The 15,859-nt window shown below is 43.4% G+C and overlaps 1 protein-coding gene and 1 long non-coding RNA gene across 4 annotated transcripts in view; both read left to right on the top strand.

Annotated features, from left to right (window-relative positions):
• The window catches only part of CSMD1 (CUB and Sushi multiple domains 1), a 963,313-nt gene that overhangs the window by 524,378 nt on the left and 423,076 nt on the right, over positions 1-15,859 (top strand). The window lies entirely within an intron of this gene.
• Positions 1,420-9,553, top strand: LOC310703430. Of its 2 annotated transcripts, XR_014524103.1 has the most exons (4): positions 1,987-2,566; positions 2,744-6,756; positions 6,874-8,736; positions 9,158-9,553. It is a non-coding gene; the product is annotated as an uncharacterized lncRNA (long non-coding RNA). The 2 variants fall into 2 exon arrangements; XR_014524102.1 differs by lacking the exon at positions 9,158-9,553 and having other exon boundaries at positions 1,420-2,566; positions 6,874-8,928.

Raw genomic sequence — 15,859 nt, forward strand, 5'->3', positions numbered from 1 at the left:
CCCCTGAACATTGCTGGATGGTTCACATTCTCAAAATATTTGTGTATTTTTGGTTGTATTAGATTTCTTTAAGCTAGACATTCCCATGTTATGCTTTTATACATGTGTAATAACGTACTCTGTGGACAAATAGTGTTCTTGCAGCATACAGCTGATTTGTTTTTATTGTCTTAATTGTTCAGGGGGAAAAACAAAATACCCATGTACACAATAAAACTGGAAGGAAAAGCCTGACAAATGACATAATTAGGAGTATTGGGTTGTTCTCTTACCAGCCATTATAACTGTATATTAAAATAATTTGTCTTTCTCCATATTGGATCCAAAACATTAATATATATAGAAAACTCCTTTTAAAAAAACCTATTTTCAGTACATATCCTTAAACCAGCAGTAGCTTTTTTACGTGTTTTTCCAACGAGAAAAGAAACAATGTAAAAGATTTATATTTAGAGTCTTGTGTGTATGTTACATATTGTGACAGTTCTGTTCCACTCTAATATTACGTTCTGATTTGGGATGTAGAAAACTAATTGGGGCTATTACCTATCTAAGGACTGAAACCTGTTGAAATCAATGGGCTGCTAAGTATGCCTGTGTTGGATTGGAGCCCAGGTTTGTTTATTTCACTGTTGGTTTTGTAAGGTGAGGTTAAATAATAATAATAGTAATGTTCATAATCAAAAGTTAGAGTGATTTTGACATTCTCTACATTATTTAATTGGGGTGGGGTTTTTTTTATGTGTCCATGGAGATACAGAAGTAGTGAGCGTGATCCAGAGACAGCCTGACATGGCCAGGGGCATACGAAGGGGGCTGTCTGCCCTGGGTACCACTTGGGCGGGTGACAAGATGGCCCGCTGCCTCCCCCCAGCTGTAGAGCAGTCAAGAGCACCCCTTGGTGTCCCGCCCCAGGTGCCAGAGAGGGTTCCTCCGTCACTGGACATGGCTGAGCCTTACTGCTCTCTAGTAATTTGTTTATATGGAAGTAAGTCCCATTCAGCGGCAGCTGGTAGCTGCCAGACCTTGTTGAGCAGCCAGTGGAGGCAGGGCCAATGTGTACTAGTGTTCTCCCCATCCTCCTCTCTTGAAAAGATACTGTGTACGCTTAAGCCACACAGCAGGGGAAACACTAGTAGGGTTTTGCCTCACCTGGGTCAGGAGATTTCCCTTGCCTCGCCCCATCTCCTCAGCATTTCCCACCATGCGAGTTACAGCCTCGGCCTCTTGTCTCTCTAGCCATCAGATGCTGTTTCTGGCTCATACACTTAGACTATTGCAGTCCAGGTCTGCCTCTGGAGTTGTCATAAGCCATGTCCACTCCCAGTGCTGCCCGGACTGTCCCACCTGCTTCTGAGGAGGCAGTAACACCTCCTGCATCACCTTGGTCTTGCAGAAATTGAACAGAGGGGACCGCTTCAGCCTTCTCAGCGAAGTGCTGTGTTGAGTGTCAAGGCCCCCAAGCCACCCCAAGGAGAATAAAGACACAAGGACGCAGAATTCTAAGTTAAATGTTAATGGGCAAAATTTAGGCCACAACTTTATTGGTTACAAAATGTGAGTGGTATTGGCTTAGGCATTGTCATCAACAGACTATATCTGACTCCTGCCTGCCTTGCAGGCAGTCTGGTAAGGGTAAACCACCAGTAGGGGGAGCCCCGCCAATGTGGTTCGACTCGAGCACCCCCTAGGTTCCTGATGGGGTCGTGGCATGGCCCTAGCCCCTCCTTGGGCTTTGGACAAGATCCACACCTCCAGGTTCCTTTTACAGAATACCCTTAAGCATGGAGGGCCAGGTGATGGCCGCACCTGAACAGAGGGGCTGCTTCAGCCTTCTCAGCAAAGTGCTGTTTTGCTTGCCCAGTCTAAGGAACAGAACCCGTTTGTCATGCCAACTTTTGCCCTCCCCTATTTCTCATAGCGGTACGAGGGTGGCACTGTGGTCTAAACCACTGAGCCTAGGGCTTTCTGATCAGAAGGTCGGTGGTTTGAATCTCCACGATGGGGTGAGCTCCCGTTGCTCGGTCCCTGCTCCTGCCAACCTAGCAGGTACCGCTCCAGCGGGAAGGTAAACAGCGTTTCCGTGCACTGCTCTGGTTCGCCAGAAGTGGCTTAGTCATGCTGGCCACATGACCTGGAAGCTGTATGCCGGCTCCCTCGGCCAGTAAAGCGAGATGAGCGCCGCAACCCCAGAGTCAGCCACGACTGGACCTAATGGTCAGGAGTACCTTTACCTTTACCTTTATTCCTTATAGCAGGTTGGCAGGGGACATCACATCATCGGATCAATGTATTTGCTTGTGAAGCCGTGTGTAGTACCTGCTGTGCTTTTGAAGTGCACGCTGCCTGTGTATTGCACCGATCTGAGCATTAAAGATTTTGGTAGAAGCAGCAACCGCAGTTCAAGTTCTTCATCAGGTGGGAGCCAGGACATGTGCACTTCTTTACACATTATTTTGCTGGGGAGCTGCATCACAAATTTCAGAGAAGTGGAAAGGTATTCAGAATTGTTACAGCACTCATGACTATTTTGAATTGCAAGCAAAATATTGAATATTGGGCAACAGTGGCGTAGCGTGGGTTGTCAGCACCCGGGGCAAGGCAAGTAATTTGTGCCCCCTAACCCGTGGATTTGCGCCCCCTAACCCGTGGATTTGCGCCCCCTAACCCTAACCCCCAGATGTTGCGCCCGGTGCGGCCGGCCCCCCCTGCACCCCCCACGCTACGCCACTGTTGGGCGAAGTTCTTGAATGGAAGCAATCTAATTTTAGTAAGAAGATTAAGGCAAATAAAAAATTAAAACTTAAGGAAACTTACTGCCTATCACCTAACTGCCAATTTACATGTGTTAACTGACTTTATCCTTGAAAGAGATCTGAGCATCCCCTGTGATAGGCCATCTGTGAAAGTATAGGATTCCTCTTTGTTTTGTTCTTTTCTAAATGGATAGCATTTATAGCTTTCGTGTGCACTCACTTTTCCGTAAGTTTCTCACTTTTAGTTTTGTTTATGTGCCATTGTACTTCCCCCAAAGTTTGGTCAGCTCCTGGATTAGCAGGCCAGACTTTTACCAGCAAGAATTCTACACGTTCTTCTCTTGTGGAAATATATTTGATATTCTGCTTTGTGTCCTTTGTGTCAGAAGAAATGATTTTGAGGTCAATAGGAGTTCACTAGTGCAGAAGAAGTGGTGGCTTTCCTTAATCGTACTAACAGCCCTGATGGATCCTTTTATTTAAATGTCAGAATTGTAATTCGTAAAGATGCGATTTTGAAAAGCCTTCTACCGATAGCTTGTCATACACGAACAGCATTACAGAAACTTGTGAGACTGCTCATTTTCATAGCTACTTCACTTTAACTTTCAAGATATATGGCAGATTATAGAGGGTTTTGGTTTTTTTATTTCTTTGAAATCTTCAAACGTAAGTCTCTTTTTCAGACTTTCTGCTACCCTAATTCCACACCTAGTCTCTTTGGTTCATTACCTCTTTATGCCTATTTAGCTATTTCTATTTAGGAATCCTGTATACTTGAGGAAACTCTGATCTGGAAGTGAAATGAATGAAAGCTTCCATTTTGGATTAATGCATACACCTAGTATCAAACAGTCCCATGGCAGGCAGTCTTTGAACTAGAGCATGGGTAGGCAAACTAAGGCCCGGGGGCCGGGGCCAGCCCAATCACCTTCTAAATCTGGCTCACGGACAGTTTGGGAATCAGCGTGTTTTTACATGAGTAGAATGTGTCCTTTCATTTAAAATGCATCTCTGGGTTATTTGTGGGGCATAGGAATTTGTTCATTATTATTTTTCAAAATACAGTCCAGTCCCCCACAAGGTCTGATGGACAGTGAACCGGCCCCCTGCTGAAAAACTTTGCTGACCCCTGGACTAGGCGGACTGGGCTAGTCCCCTAAATGTTCCCTGACACCTCCTTCCCAAAGCCCAAGAAGCTTCTGTCCAGCTTAGCGAGGGAGGCACGATGCTCTGACGGATCCAGAAAGCCGCCCGTCACCTTCCCAAAGCCCACCTGACTTTGGGCAGGAGGCAGGAGGGATCGAGCATCCTGTCACAGGCCTCATGCCTCCTCCCCAAGGTCCGGGAAGCCTCTGCCTGGCTTAGGGAAGGGGGCGTGATGTCCCATGGGCACTGCCCTCACAAGCTGGTGCCTCTGGCCCTAACGGTTCCCCTACAGAAAATTTCACTGCACGCCACTGAAACAGTCATTATCTTGGGGAGCGGTTGGATGCTCAAGCATTCCTCTTAGCAATCTGATTTCTTCCTGTTGTATGACCTGAAAAATTCTACACCAGGCATCCCATGGACCGGAAGCGGCCTGCGGAGGCCATTTGACCAGCCCATGAGCCGTCTGCTCTCACGTTGCACTAAACCTGCGCAGTGTGGGGACTCGCTTCTGCGGCACCAAAAATCGTGTTTGCACAGACGCAGATGCCGAAAATCACAGGGGCTCTCTCTCTCACACACACATACCATCTGGCCCACAGAGGGATCTCTGCTGGACCGATCTGGCCCAGGCAAGATAAACTTTGCTGACCCCTGTTGTACACCAGTGATGAGCCATAGGCAGTTATTGCAATGGAATCAGGACCTGGGAACTTTTGCATGTGATGGGGCACAACCAACTGTGGGGTTGGGCCATACATACCGTAGCCCTCAGGCCAAAAAAGGTTTGCCAGCTCTGCTTTGGAAGGTATATTACAATTGTCTTAAAAAATGATTTGTTGACTGACTTTTCTGATTGGCTTATCCAATGGATATAAAATTATAACAGTCTCACTGTGCCAAATGTAAAGTTCTTTTGTAAGCTCCAGGATTTGTTAAGATTTGCTAAAATTGTGTTCTTTTAAAAGACAGTGCTTAAGCTGCTTAGATTGAAAAGTCAACACATTTGCAGTAGCACACCTATTTTGGCAAAGTTGCATGATTTTCAGATTGACTTATTGATGTAGAAGACATGGCCCTGGTAATTCTAGCTGTTAATCAAAAAAGTAATTTGTATAGTTGGAGCATCAGGAGAAGATCAATGCAATTTTTTAATTTTTTTTCTCCTCTTCAATTACTCTCTCTTGTTAGCATTAAGACTGAACATTTATTTTAGCTCCAGCGATGAGCATTTATTTCCCTGTAAACAGTACAACTTTGGCAACAAATCAATGTGGAAATGCAGAAAATAATTTAAGTTCTTTTTGGAGTTCCTTGTTGAGTGATGAAACAATACTTTAAAAAAATGTGTACTGAGGGGAGCATTCTGCTGGGGCAATAAACAAACATAAGCATTACTTTTGTAGAACAAACCCACCCCCACCCATTTGAGAACCTAATCTTTGGGGATTTATCTCCTGTTTCCATAGTGTTTCAGCACGGAGAGGAAAATATAAATTAAAGTAGAGCTGCAAGTCAGCCTCGGAAAATACAGATCTGATTGGTTTGTCTAATATATATCAACATTATTAGAAAGCTAATGATTTGCCTAGTGTAGTACTGGTACTGCCCCAGATCCTAAATCTAACCTGAATGTGGTTAGAGTCTAGCCACAAATGTCTGCTCAGTGAGATGGATGGCAAACATTGTTTTGCTTCCTGACAATTAGAGTTAACTAATGTGCAGCTTGTGTTCTGGGTTATTGAATTTTCAGGTTTGTGGGCACACACTTGACCTCTCCTACTTAGTTTACATAATTTGGCTCGGTAACGCTTCTAGAACGGAGATGTTGGGAGTCAAGTCTGCCTAGAAATGTCATTTTGCAATCTGGGAATGAGAAATGTAATTAGAAACGAGGAGACTTCATTTGGAATCTGCTCAGGGGGATGTTAATCTATTCTTCACATGCTCCGTTGAAAGCAGCTGTCAGAACTCAACACTGGTCTTAACAGAGGGTTGGTCAATACCGTGGAGATGGCAATATACTCATAATGGATGCCAATAGCCCCGTGGCCAGGTTCACACTCAAATTGTTAAGCACTTTGCGAGTCATAGAGGTCACTTCCTGAGTTTGCCATTGTGGCGATCACACAGGGCCCCCGGACGTTTCACGGTCTATTGACCCTGTGCCACCATTGCAGTTGCTCTCTTTGCTGCCACCACCCTGCTTCTCACGGGGACACACAGAGTCCAGACAGTTGTTAACATAAACAAATAATCAAGTTTATTTTTAAGTGCAGGAATAAGCGTATGGTTTCGGTTTATTTTTCTCTTGTCAGTTTCTTAAATCTTAGTTTCTAACAACTTCAAACTGAATTATTCCCAACTATCTGTCTAACTCCCTAACAATTCCTCTTACTCTCTCACAATACCACTCGACCAACCCACTGCCTATTCCACCCTCTTCCTTCTCCAACACCCAAGCCTCAACTCCCAACTGACAAACCTCAACTCCCAACTGACAAACCTCAACTGACTTTTCAAAACCTCCCACTCTATCTTTTACTCCCCCCTTGCATTCTCACTGGCCAATCACATCACACCCATTTTAACCCTTTCCTTGACCCATCCTAGGAGGCAAACGCCACAGCCATGATCACCATCAGCAGGGAAACTCACAACCTCATGCCCCCCCCCCAATTCATACCATGAGTTGTGCAAAGCAAGTACTATGAAATAGGGTGATAAAGGGCAGAAATATTTAGAGGGAAGCTGTGTGTTTATCTGCTGATTTTCCTCTTTTCCACTGCAACCTTTAAAGGCCAACAACACGATCCCATACTAATGTCAACCAATGAATCCAGTGTTTCAGGTAAATAAATAACAGTACTTGGTAAAAGTTGGAAACTGTTACAGATACAGGATCCTAGTTAGGAAATAACTTGGCAATTTTCTTCCCTCTTTTTTTTTAATGAACTATTTGTTACAGGTAGAGAAGGAGTCATAGTCAGGAAATGTTGACAACCTCATTAAAAACACAAGAGCCACCACAGAGTCTCCAGAAAGAGAGAAGAAGATTCATTGTGCGACTGTATGGCTGTGTGTACTTTATGTTTTGGGTTTTCTTTTTTCCCATTGCAACCTTTAAGGGCTAGGATTGTCAAACTCAACTGCGAATTCCCAGCCAGCCCTGCTTCTGCACCTTTAACAACCTTACAAATTGTAGAAATCAGCTGGGGTAATTGTACAGCATGTGAATCAATATGATACCTTGCTAAGGCTCACCTGCCACCTTCATTAAATATATTTAGGCACTAGGCAGAACCATTCCTCTTCTCCTAGATCTTTGACTCATTAAATAATCTATGATCTTTTAAACAGCATTTGTGTGGGGAAGGGTATTAGGTTTTTTGTTATGTATTTTTGTGTTTTTATATTGTAAACTGCCCTGTGATCCTCAGATGAACGTTTAGAAATTTAATAAATGAACCAGTATTATAAGAGGACACAGCAGTAAAAGTTTGTGACCCCATTAAACAAGAGCCTTGTTCGGGGGGGGGGGGGGAGTTATGATTTCTAACCTTATTTCACTTAATAAACTATCCACTCAATGGGCATAAGTTAAGTTACTTGTGAATTCTTGCCTTTTTAAATAGAATGCGATCTCATAATAAAGATATTTCTTCCTTTAATTTTACCATTTAAATTTTCCTTTTCGATTTCAGGTTTGTTGGATGAGGAAGTTGTAGCCATAGCATCCTCAAAAGTAATGAAATTAAAACTAAATACCTGATAGGATACCGTACCGTATCATTATTGCCTAAATAATATTTCTGTTGATGGTGTGGCCTTTAATAGCCATAGTTTTCAAGCATTTCGGAGCTTGAATGAAAATAGGAAGCCCTTAACTCAACATGTTGAACATGTCGTTTTTTAAAAAAAAATTGCACATAGTCCTTTTTTTTATTTAAGAAAGAAAACGAGGTTCTAGTATTCATATTTTGATAAAAGTGTCTTGAATGCAATATATAAAAACTGTCATGGGCAGGGGGGGGGGAAATGGTACTCCACATTGTCACACACACAAAAATCACTTAATCTTTGTTGACTAACCAGATTATTTTCAAGCTATGCTTCCCCCCCCCCCAAAAAAAAGAAGTCTTGGTATAATGAATATTCTTTTCTGTAACCATTATTATATTCAAACTCTGTAACTTTGAGAAAAGATAGAAGAGAAACACATACTATGTTTAAGTCAAGGACAGACTTAATTTAGCAGTCTTCATGAAGACTTTAACTTTTTGTGTTTTCCATACAGCCATCAAAGAGAAATCTTGCTTTGTCAGGAACCATTTTATTTTATTTTAAAGGCTATGGAAACAGAGCTCCATTTACTTCTGAAACTCCACTGGGCATGGCTATCAGGCACATACTAGCTAGATCCAAAGGGTTTTCCATGTGTCGAGGACTTTCCAAGGAACTCAGCTCCACCATGCCACATCAAAGCTCAGCTTTAAGTTCAGGAGGATTACGCTGGGGCAGTATTTGATTTGTGCACAGGGCTCCCACTGAAAGTAATGAACCCTCTGCAAGCACTTGATCCACTAGGTGGATAGCTATTTAGCTATGGCTTGTGACGGTGGTGAGTGAGCATTGCAAAATAACACTGGGCAATTGCAGGCTAGACCAGCAGTTATTTTCCACTCGTTATTATGATAAATAATAACAGCATAACAAATAAAGAGAAAATAGGTATCTAATAGAACTGACATTGTACGTTATTGACCCAGGCTGGCAATAACAAAATCTGTTGTTATTGCAGGTGCCTTTGTTTGTGATCCCTGCAGAGAGAGTAAGCATAACCACCCTCCCCTGTTGTTTCTTTCTGATTTATCTAGAACTCTGAACAATTTGTTAATCACAGGATATTATTTAATCAGCAGGGCAAATAGTATGTGGGTGTTAAAAAGTATTTCTGAACAATACATAATTGAGCTGGGAGAAGCAAAGCAAAACAGAATAAAAAAGAGCTGAACTGGGTGGTTAATTTTTGTGTTAAGCTTTTTGCATGTTAGTGGCTGCTTCAAACACTCTCAGTTCCCTGCCCAGAAAGTACTTTCATGGAGGCAGGGTAGCTTGTAAAGTGTGAGGATCACATGTACATTTTGTGTGTGTGCGTGCGCGTGTGTGTGTAAGTGTAATACTTGCTTGGCATCTCAGCATGAGAACACAGTGATGATTTAATGATCATTATCTGTTATCTTCATGTGCAGAATCTGAATCTGATGTTTCAGGCACACTGGCGGAGGAAGAGGGGGCAGAGGGAGATCATCGCCCCCGGCACCACGATTCCAGTGGGGTGCCATTGTGGCTGCCCCCACCCCGCACTGGGTGCCACGCCCCCAGGACGTGCACCATGCCCCTGCCTGCTCTATGCCCCACGGTGCCGGAGCATGAAGACCTGCCACTGGTCAGACAGATGGACTGGCTTGTGTGGAGCACCCTGAGTAAACCCATTTGCAAAGGTGATGACCTGCAGGCTCTCAAGTAGTGATAGGATACCCCACAGTTGCAGCAGGTTACCTGAGCCGTAAAGACGTTTGCTGTGCCTTGGAAGGTGGATTTCCACCTTGAGGAGATGTCAGCTGCTTCCTGCTGCAATGCTTCTTGAGCACATGTACTCTTTCTGTGGAAAGGTTCCCTTTCTCCATTTGTATGGCAAGTCTTTCAGGCATTTCATTTGCTTGAGCATTGCACGCCTGGCACTTTGGCAAGAGTCATCTAAGACTCACGCAAAAAAAAATCTCAGGAGTGTTGCTACAACAGGAGTGTTGTATTTATTTCTACTCATGTCTTACTACCTTTGTTTGCAAAGTCATGACTGTGGAAGGTGGCATAAGCAAGTATGATGATGTTCATCAGTACTTTCACCTTCCTTTTGGCATGCCTGTCAAAAACTACATTTTTTAAAGTTTATATTTTTTTATACAACATAGTCTGTAATTGTCAAAGCTTGAGGTTACCAGCGTGTAGATTACTGTAGCTAAATTATCCCTGTCCAGATGGGATTGTAGTTGAGTTACAAGCCCCAGCCTGTTGGAAGCCACTCTGTGGCACTCATTCTTCCTGTGCCTCAGGTCACAGCAGTGGATCCAGCAGAACTCCCAAATATGAACCCATTCTTTCAGAAGAAGCATGACCCTAGATAGAACACACCACACACCATGCAGCCGATCTACTCAGTCCTAAACACACTAGGAACTCTGATTAAAAACAGTAGACTTACTTCTGAAAAAATGTGCACTGGAGTGCACAATATGTTCTGTTCTTTCAAAGTTCCTGATATCAGAGATGGAAAATGGTACTGCATAAGTGAATGGGGTGCTTTCCTATCAGTGCTAGGCCTTGGTTTTCACATGCACAGCTCCAAACATGTCAAAGCCCCAAACAGATCAGGAGTGAGGAATCTGTGGCCCAGTGTGGTGTAGTGGTTAAGAGCGGTAGTCTCGTAATCTGGGGAACAAGGTTCGCGTCTCTGCACCTCTACATGCAGCTGCTAGGTGACCTTGGGCTAGTCACACTTCTTTGAAGTCTCTCAGCCCCACTCACCTCACAGAGTGTTTGTTGTGGGGGAGGAAGGGAAAGGAGAATGTTAGCCGCTTTGAGACTCCTTCGGGTAGTGATAAAGCGGGATAGAATAGAATAGAATAGATATTTATTACGGCCATAGGCCCATACAGATAAAAAACAAGACATAAATAACAGCTTGTGCACGTGGGAAAAAACAGCCGCTAAAACATCACTATAACAATAAAATACTGTAAGATGGAATGACATACTGCGCCTTAATTAGCTTGTAGTGCACCTTGGCAGCGCTTTTGGGTAAGGACAGCGACCAGAAACCTAGCCACTCTCAGGGTCGTATGGATGTCCTTATCCTGCAGGATTTGGGCAAGGTGGAATTTTGGTGGGGTACCCTCTAGCTTCTGTATGATTGATCCCAACAAATTTGCCCGTGGCACATTAAACAAGGGGCAAGTAAACATAATGTGCTGAAGCGACTCCGGCGTCTCCTTATCACATACACACACGGCGGAGGCTTGGCCCTTTGAGAATCTATGTCTCAGGACATTGGAGGGAAAAACGTTAAACCTCGCTTTGGTGAAGGCCAGCCTATGGGCAACAGTCGAAAGGGAGGAGAGGTATGATGGAACGCAGTAAGTTAAAGTGATACCAATGTTCTGGGGCGAACAAACACCTCCCCCCAGCGAATAATTTCGCTGTAAATCGATGTCATCCAGTCTTTGGCGGATCAGTCTTTGAGCAGTGATTTGATCTAGTTTTAGGGAATCTAAGGGAGAGATTCCATAGCTCAAGAGTTTGGCATGAATTCTACTAGTCCAAAGGCTGGAGAATTCATCTCGCCATAAGCATTGGACAAGATAATGGTCTGGTAATCTATGCCACAATGATAACCAATAATTGAAGACTTGCTTCCACAGGCAAGTTTCTAAGGATGCGATCTTCAATTCTAGTCGCATGGCTGCATTGCTTACGCACAGGGGGAGCATTAGGAGCCGACGTAGGAATTGGTTTTGCAGAGTCTCAAGAGGAGCAAGATCTGTCATCACGGCCCAGAGCGGGGCAGCATAAGCTAGCACGGGAACCACTTTTGCCTTGAACACCTTTAGGGCCGAGGGAACATGCAAAGCTCCATCCGAAAAGAAAAATCGGAGGAGCGCATATGACAGAGTTTTGGCCTTGTTAAGTAGGTGTTGAATTTGTGCTTTCCACCCCAAATTGTATTGAAAAATAACTCCTAAGTATTGAAATTTTAGGACTTGCTCTATTTTTGCTCCACCAAGCTTCCATTCGTATAATCTCCGACTTCTGGCGAAAATCAGAATCTTAGATTTAGCATGGTTGATGGTTAATTGGTTGAGTTGACAATACGTGGCAAAGATCTTCAGAGCTCTGGTTAGTCCAACACGTGTATAAGATAGAATTACCGCGTCATCCGCGTATAAAAGGAGTGGACAGCGGTAATCCGCTAGTCTAGGCGCATGTGTACTTGGAGATGAGTTGACTAGGGATGCTCGCATGTCGCTGATGAATAGATTGAATAGGCAGGGAGCCAATATACATCCTTGGCGCACTCCCTTGTTTATTGGTATCGAATTTGTGAGGTCGCCCGCAGGAGTAAGTCTCACTCTGGCAAGGGTACCTTCGTGGAGCTGACTTATAAGCCATAAGAGTCTTCTATCGATGCCCTGTTTCGCAAGTTTCTCCCAAAGAATATTTCTAGGAACACTGTCAAAGGCTGCCTTAAGATCTAAGAAGGCAGCACACAGGTAGCCCCGGGGAGGGGAGGAGTACTTCCGTGCCAGATGGTAAAGAACTATCGCATGATCAGTTGTAGAGCGTTTAATTCTGAACCCTGCTTGTTCGTGGCCAATCTGGTTAGTCTCATCTACCCATCGCAATAGTTTTGTCAGCAAAAAGCTGGCATAGATTTTCCCTATGATCGAAAGGAGGCTGATGTTACGGTAATTTTCCGGCTCCATTGGAGAACCTTTTTTATGAATTGGTACTATAATGGCCTCCTTCCATATTTTGGGGATGAGTCCAGAAGCGTTGATTGCGTCGAAGGTTTTGGCCAAGATGCCAGCCCACCATTTTGGGTGTAGTTTGATGGCTTCAGCAGGGATCAGGTCGGGCCCTGGGGCTTTGCCCGATTTCAGCTGGGCTATTAGCTTGGCTATCTCGTCAGGATCGGTGGGAGGCCAAATAGGTAGGTGGGAAAACAGATGCATCAGATGGTCGGAGGGAGCATCTGCCTGTGAGAAACATTTCTTCAGCGGGATATCAAATCCAAACTCCTCTTAAGATATCATTGACTCCAACATCCATCAGTCCCAGCCAGTGGATGAGGGGACTTTATCTATCAGGTTGTAGAGGGCCACAGTTCTCAGTCCCTGGCTTAGGTTGTTCCCTACTGAAATATTTATTATGAATTAATGTCCATTTAGCAGCAAGAAAGCCCCAACAATAACTTGCTAGCTACAGAAATAATTTGGGTGGGAATTGCAATAATCTGCCAGGCCACTGTTTCTTTTTAAGGCATTGCGGGAGAGGATGTGCTTTAAAGACTACTTATTTATGTAATAACTCATTTCCACAAAAGCACTGTTCTTCACAGGGAAAACTTACTTCCCCCTCTCATAGAACAGGGTTGGTGATTTGATAAGGAATTGTAGGTGTCTGTAACTCAAATGCATCCAAATAATATTTATAGATGCCTCTGATCATATGTGGTCCTCTTAAACATTCCATTGGCAGCTTCAGACATTTATGCTTTCATTTAACCATATAAATGTCACTGGGACTGCCAATAAAGGCTGACAAATACTGAAAAGGTTGAATTGGTTCCATAACTCAAATTGTTTTCTGCTACTAATAGTTTTTTCAAGATCTTAGATGCGAGCACTTAACAATAAACAACTTGCATTTTGCAACTTTTAAAAGAACATAGTGCTTTCCTTGTATGCAGATATTAATGCTGCTTTGCAAAATGTTATTAGATGGAGATGTACATTTATTTATATTTCTTACTTTCTCACGCTCTGTTTAGCTATCCCTTCCATTAATTCAGAATAGGCTTGCGAAAACAGCACAGTAACAATTGGCAGGTGGCAATTAAGCAGCAAAATCATCACTAGTAGCTAGCTATCTACCCCTGTATCTCTGAAACAAATAGTCTAAGGATTTAGACTTTGTTAGTCTAGCACTTTGCCCAATTGTATGTTCAGCTTTGGGCGATAAAGGTTGCAAGTTGCATTTTAATGACAACAGTGTAATATCTGAACCACATGTAGAAGTTGAAGGGATAGACTTACCACAGAAAAAGCAACTTAACAAAAAAACAAGAGCTGGTTCCACTTCGGTATGTGGTTTGAAATCTCCAAAGGACATACAAATCCACCATACCTTAGGTAGAAAAGTGTCTGAATTTTCAAGAAAAGCAGACATCGACCCAGAAACATGCAGGCGATCTGAGGTGGATATACGTAATATGACAGCTAATGAGAAATAAATGTATGAGTGATCCTCCTGAGTTTCCAAAGAAGGAAATTAAGAAAGCTGTGAAAAACACTGGAGGACGGTGGAAGCCTTGTTCACCTCTCATCAACACCTAAGGGAGGATTAGGGTTAAAACCATCTGATGATTTACATTTAAATTGGAATCTTAGACGCTTACTTTATCTGGCGTCCAGACTGTAAAGTCTCTGGTTATGTTTCTTTTTCTTGGAAAGGCATTCTGGAAAAGCTGTTTTAAAGCTGATATTCTCATAAGACAGCAATGACTGACGCTGTTCAGTGAGCATTTGGCTAGGAAATTTGTGTCAGACACCCTCAACCCCCTTTAAATACAGCACACAAATGTATTTGCCTTCCTCACCACCACCACCACCCTTGCAGAGAGAAATATTTATACGTCCAACAAAAGTGAAGTTGCTCCCTCATGGAGCAGGGTGGGGAATGGGATCCTTCACACTGACAATTAGTGTGACAAAAAATAGCCTCTTCTTTGTGAAGGGACATTAAAAAAACACAAACCCATCCACTTGCAAGGTTAAGCGGTTCGGTCTAGGAACAACTTTACCACCTGATTCTATTAAATGTATAAATTGTGCCTTGGAAAAAGGTTTATATGATATAAAAGATATACATGAACGGATATCACCCAAAGGAGTAGGAAGGCAGGGATGTAGATCTCATTTGAACATGCATGTCCAGAAATGGTCTAGAATCTTTTAGAAGGCAAAGAGTTCTGGGTCTGTGCATGTGCTCTGTTTATGTGCCCCATCAATAGAGAGCTTTTCAAGACAGCCCCCTTTCTGAAGTTAGGCAGGGGACAGCGGTCGCTGAGATGAACTTTTTGGCCAGGCCACTTCAACTGTGCGAGTCTACCTGACATAGCTGCATCACCCAGGGCAGTTTTCAGCATTTTGTAATTGCTATACAGTAAAAAAATAGTGTTGCACACCACACTCAATCTCCACAGCAGTGTGGGAGTTTCAGGTGCTTACCCAGGATCTGCATTTCCTTTTGGAAATGAGGCACAGCAGAGACAGTGGTGTCTTTATGATATATGGTTTATTTACACATATATACAACCAGAGCCTGGGTGTGGGGAAGGGTCATCAGTGTTAAATTTCAAGAAGGTCTTGCCTTCTCCATAAGCACAGGATTCGATTCAAACAGCCACTAGTCATTTTTCTCTGCCTTCTGCAATCTGCTTGTCACATAACCTCGACTCGTTCAGCATCTGACCCCAACATTACTGTTGTAAACTCCTGGCTTTTATAACACAGGGAGAAGCCCTTTTTCCTTTGTTTCTTTAATACAAAAGGAACTGAGTCAGTGGCCTACAATGAATCGGCAAAGCCTGCATGACTCATGCAACCTTTCACCGACATATGCCTATACAGTGGTACCTCGGGTTACATACGCTTCAGGTTACATACGCTTCAGGTTACAGACTCCGCTAACCCAGAAATAGTACCTTGGGTTAAGAACTTTGCTTCAGGATGAGAACAGAAATTGTGTTCCGGCGGCGCGGTGGCAGCGGGAGGCCCCATTAGCTAAAGTGGTGCTTCAGGTTAAGAACAGTTTCAGGTTAAGAACAGACCTCCGGAATGAATTAAGTTCTTAACCCGAGGTACCGCTGTATATATAGAGTGGTCATTGATTGTGCGTAGTGTGGGTTGGTTGGTAGTTAGTTAGTTAGTTAGTTAGTTAGTTAGTTAGTTGGCTGAGTTTGGTGTGTGTAAAAACTGTCAGTTTTGGTTAGATAAGAATACTTTTTAAGAATAAAAGCAGCAATACTCTACAAAGAGCCAGTGTGGTATAGTGGTTAAGAGCGGTAGACTCGTAATCTGGTGAACTGGGTTCATGTTTCCGCTCCTCCACAT

Source organism: Podarcis liolepis (genome assembly GCF_965112155.1).
Source record: "Podarcis liolepis genome assembly, chromosome: 3".
Taxonomy (NCBI): Eukaryota; Metazoa; Chordata; class Lepidosauria; order Squamata; family Lacertidae; genus Podarcis; species Podarcis liolepis.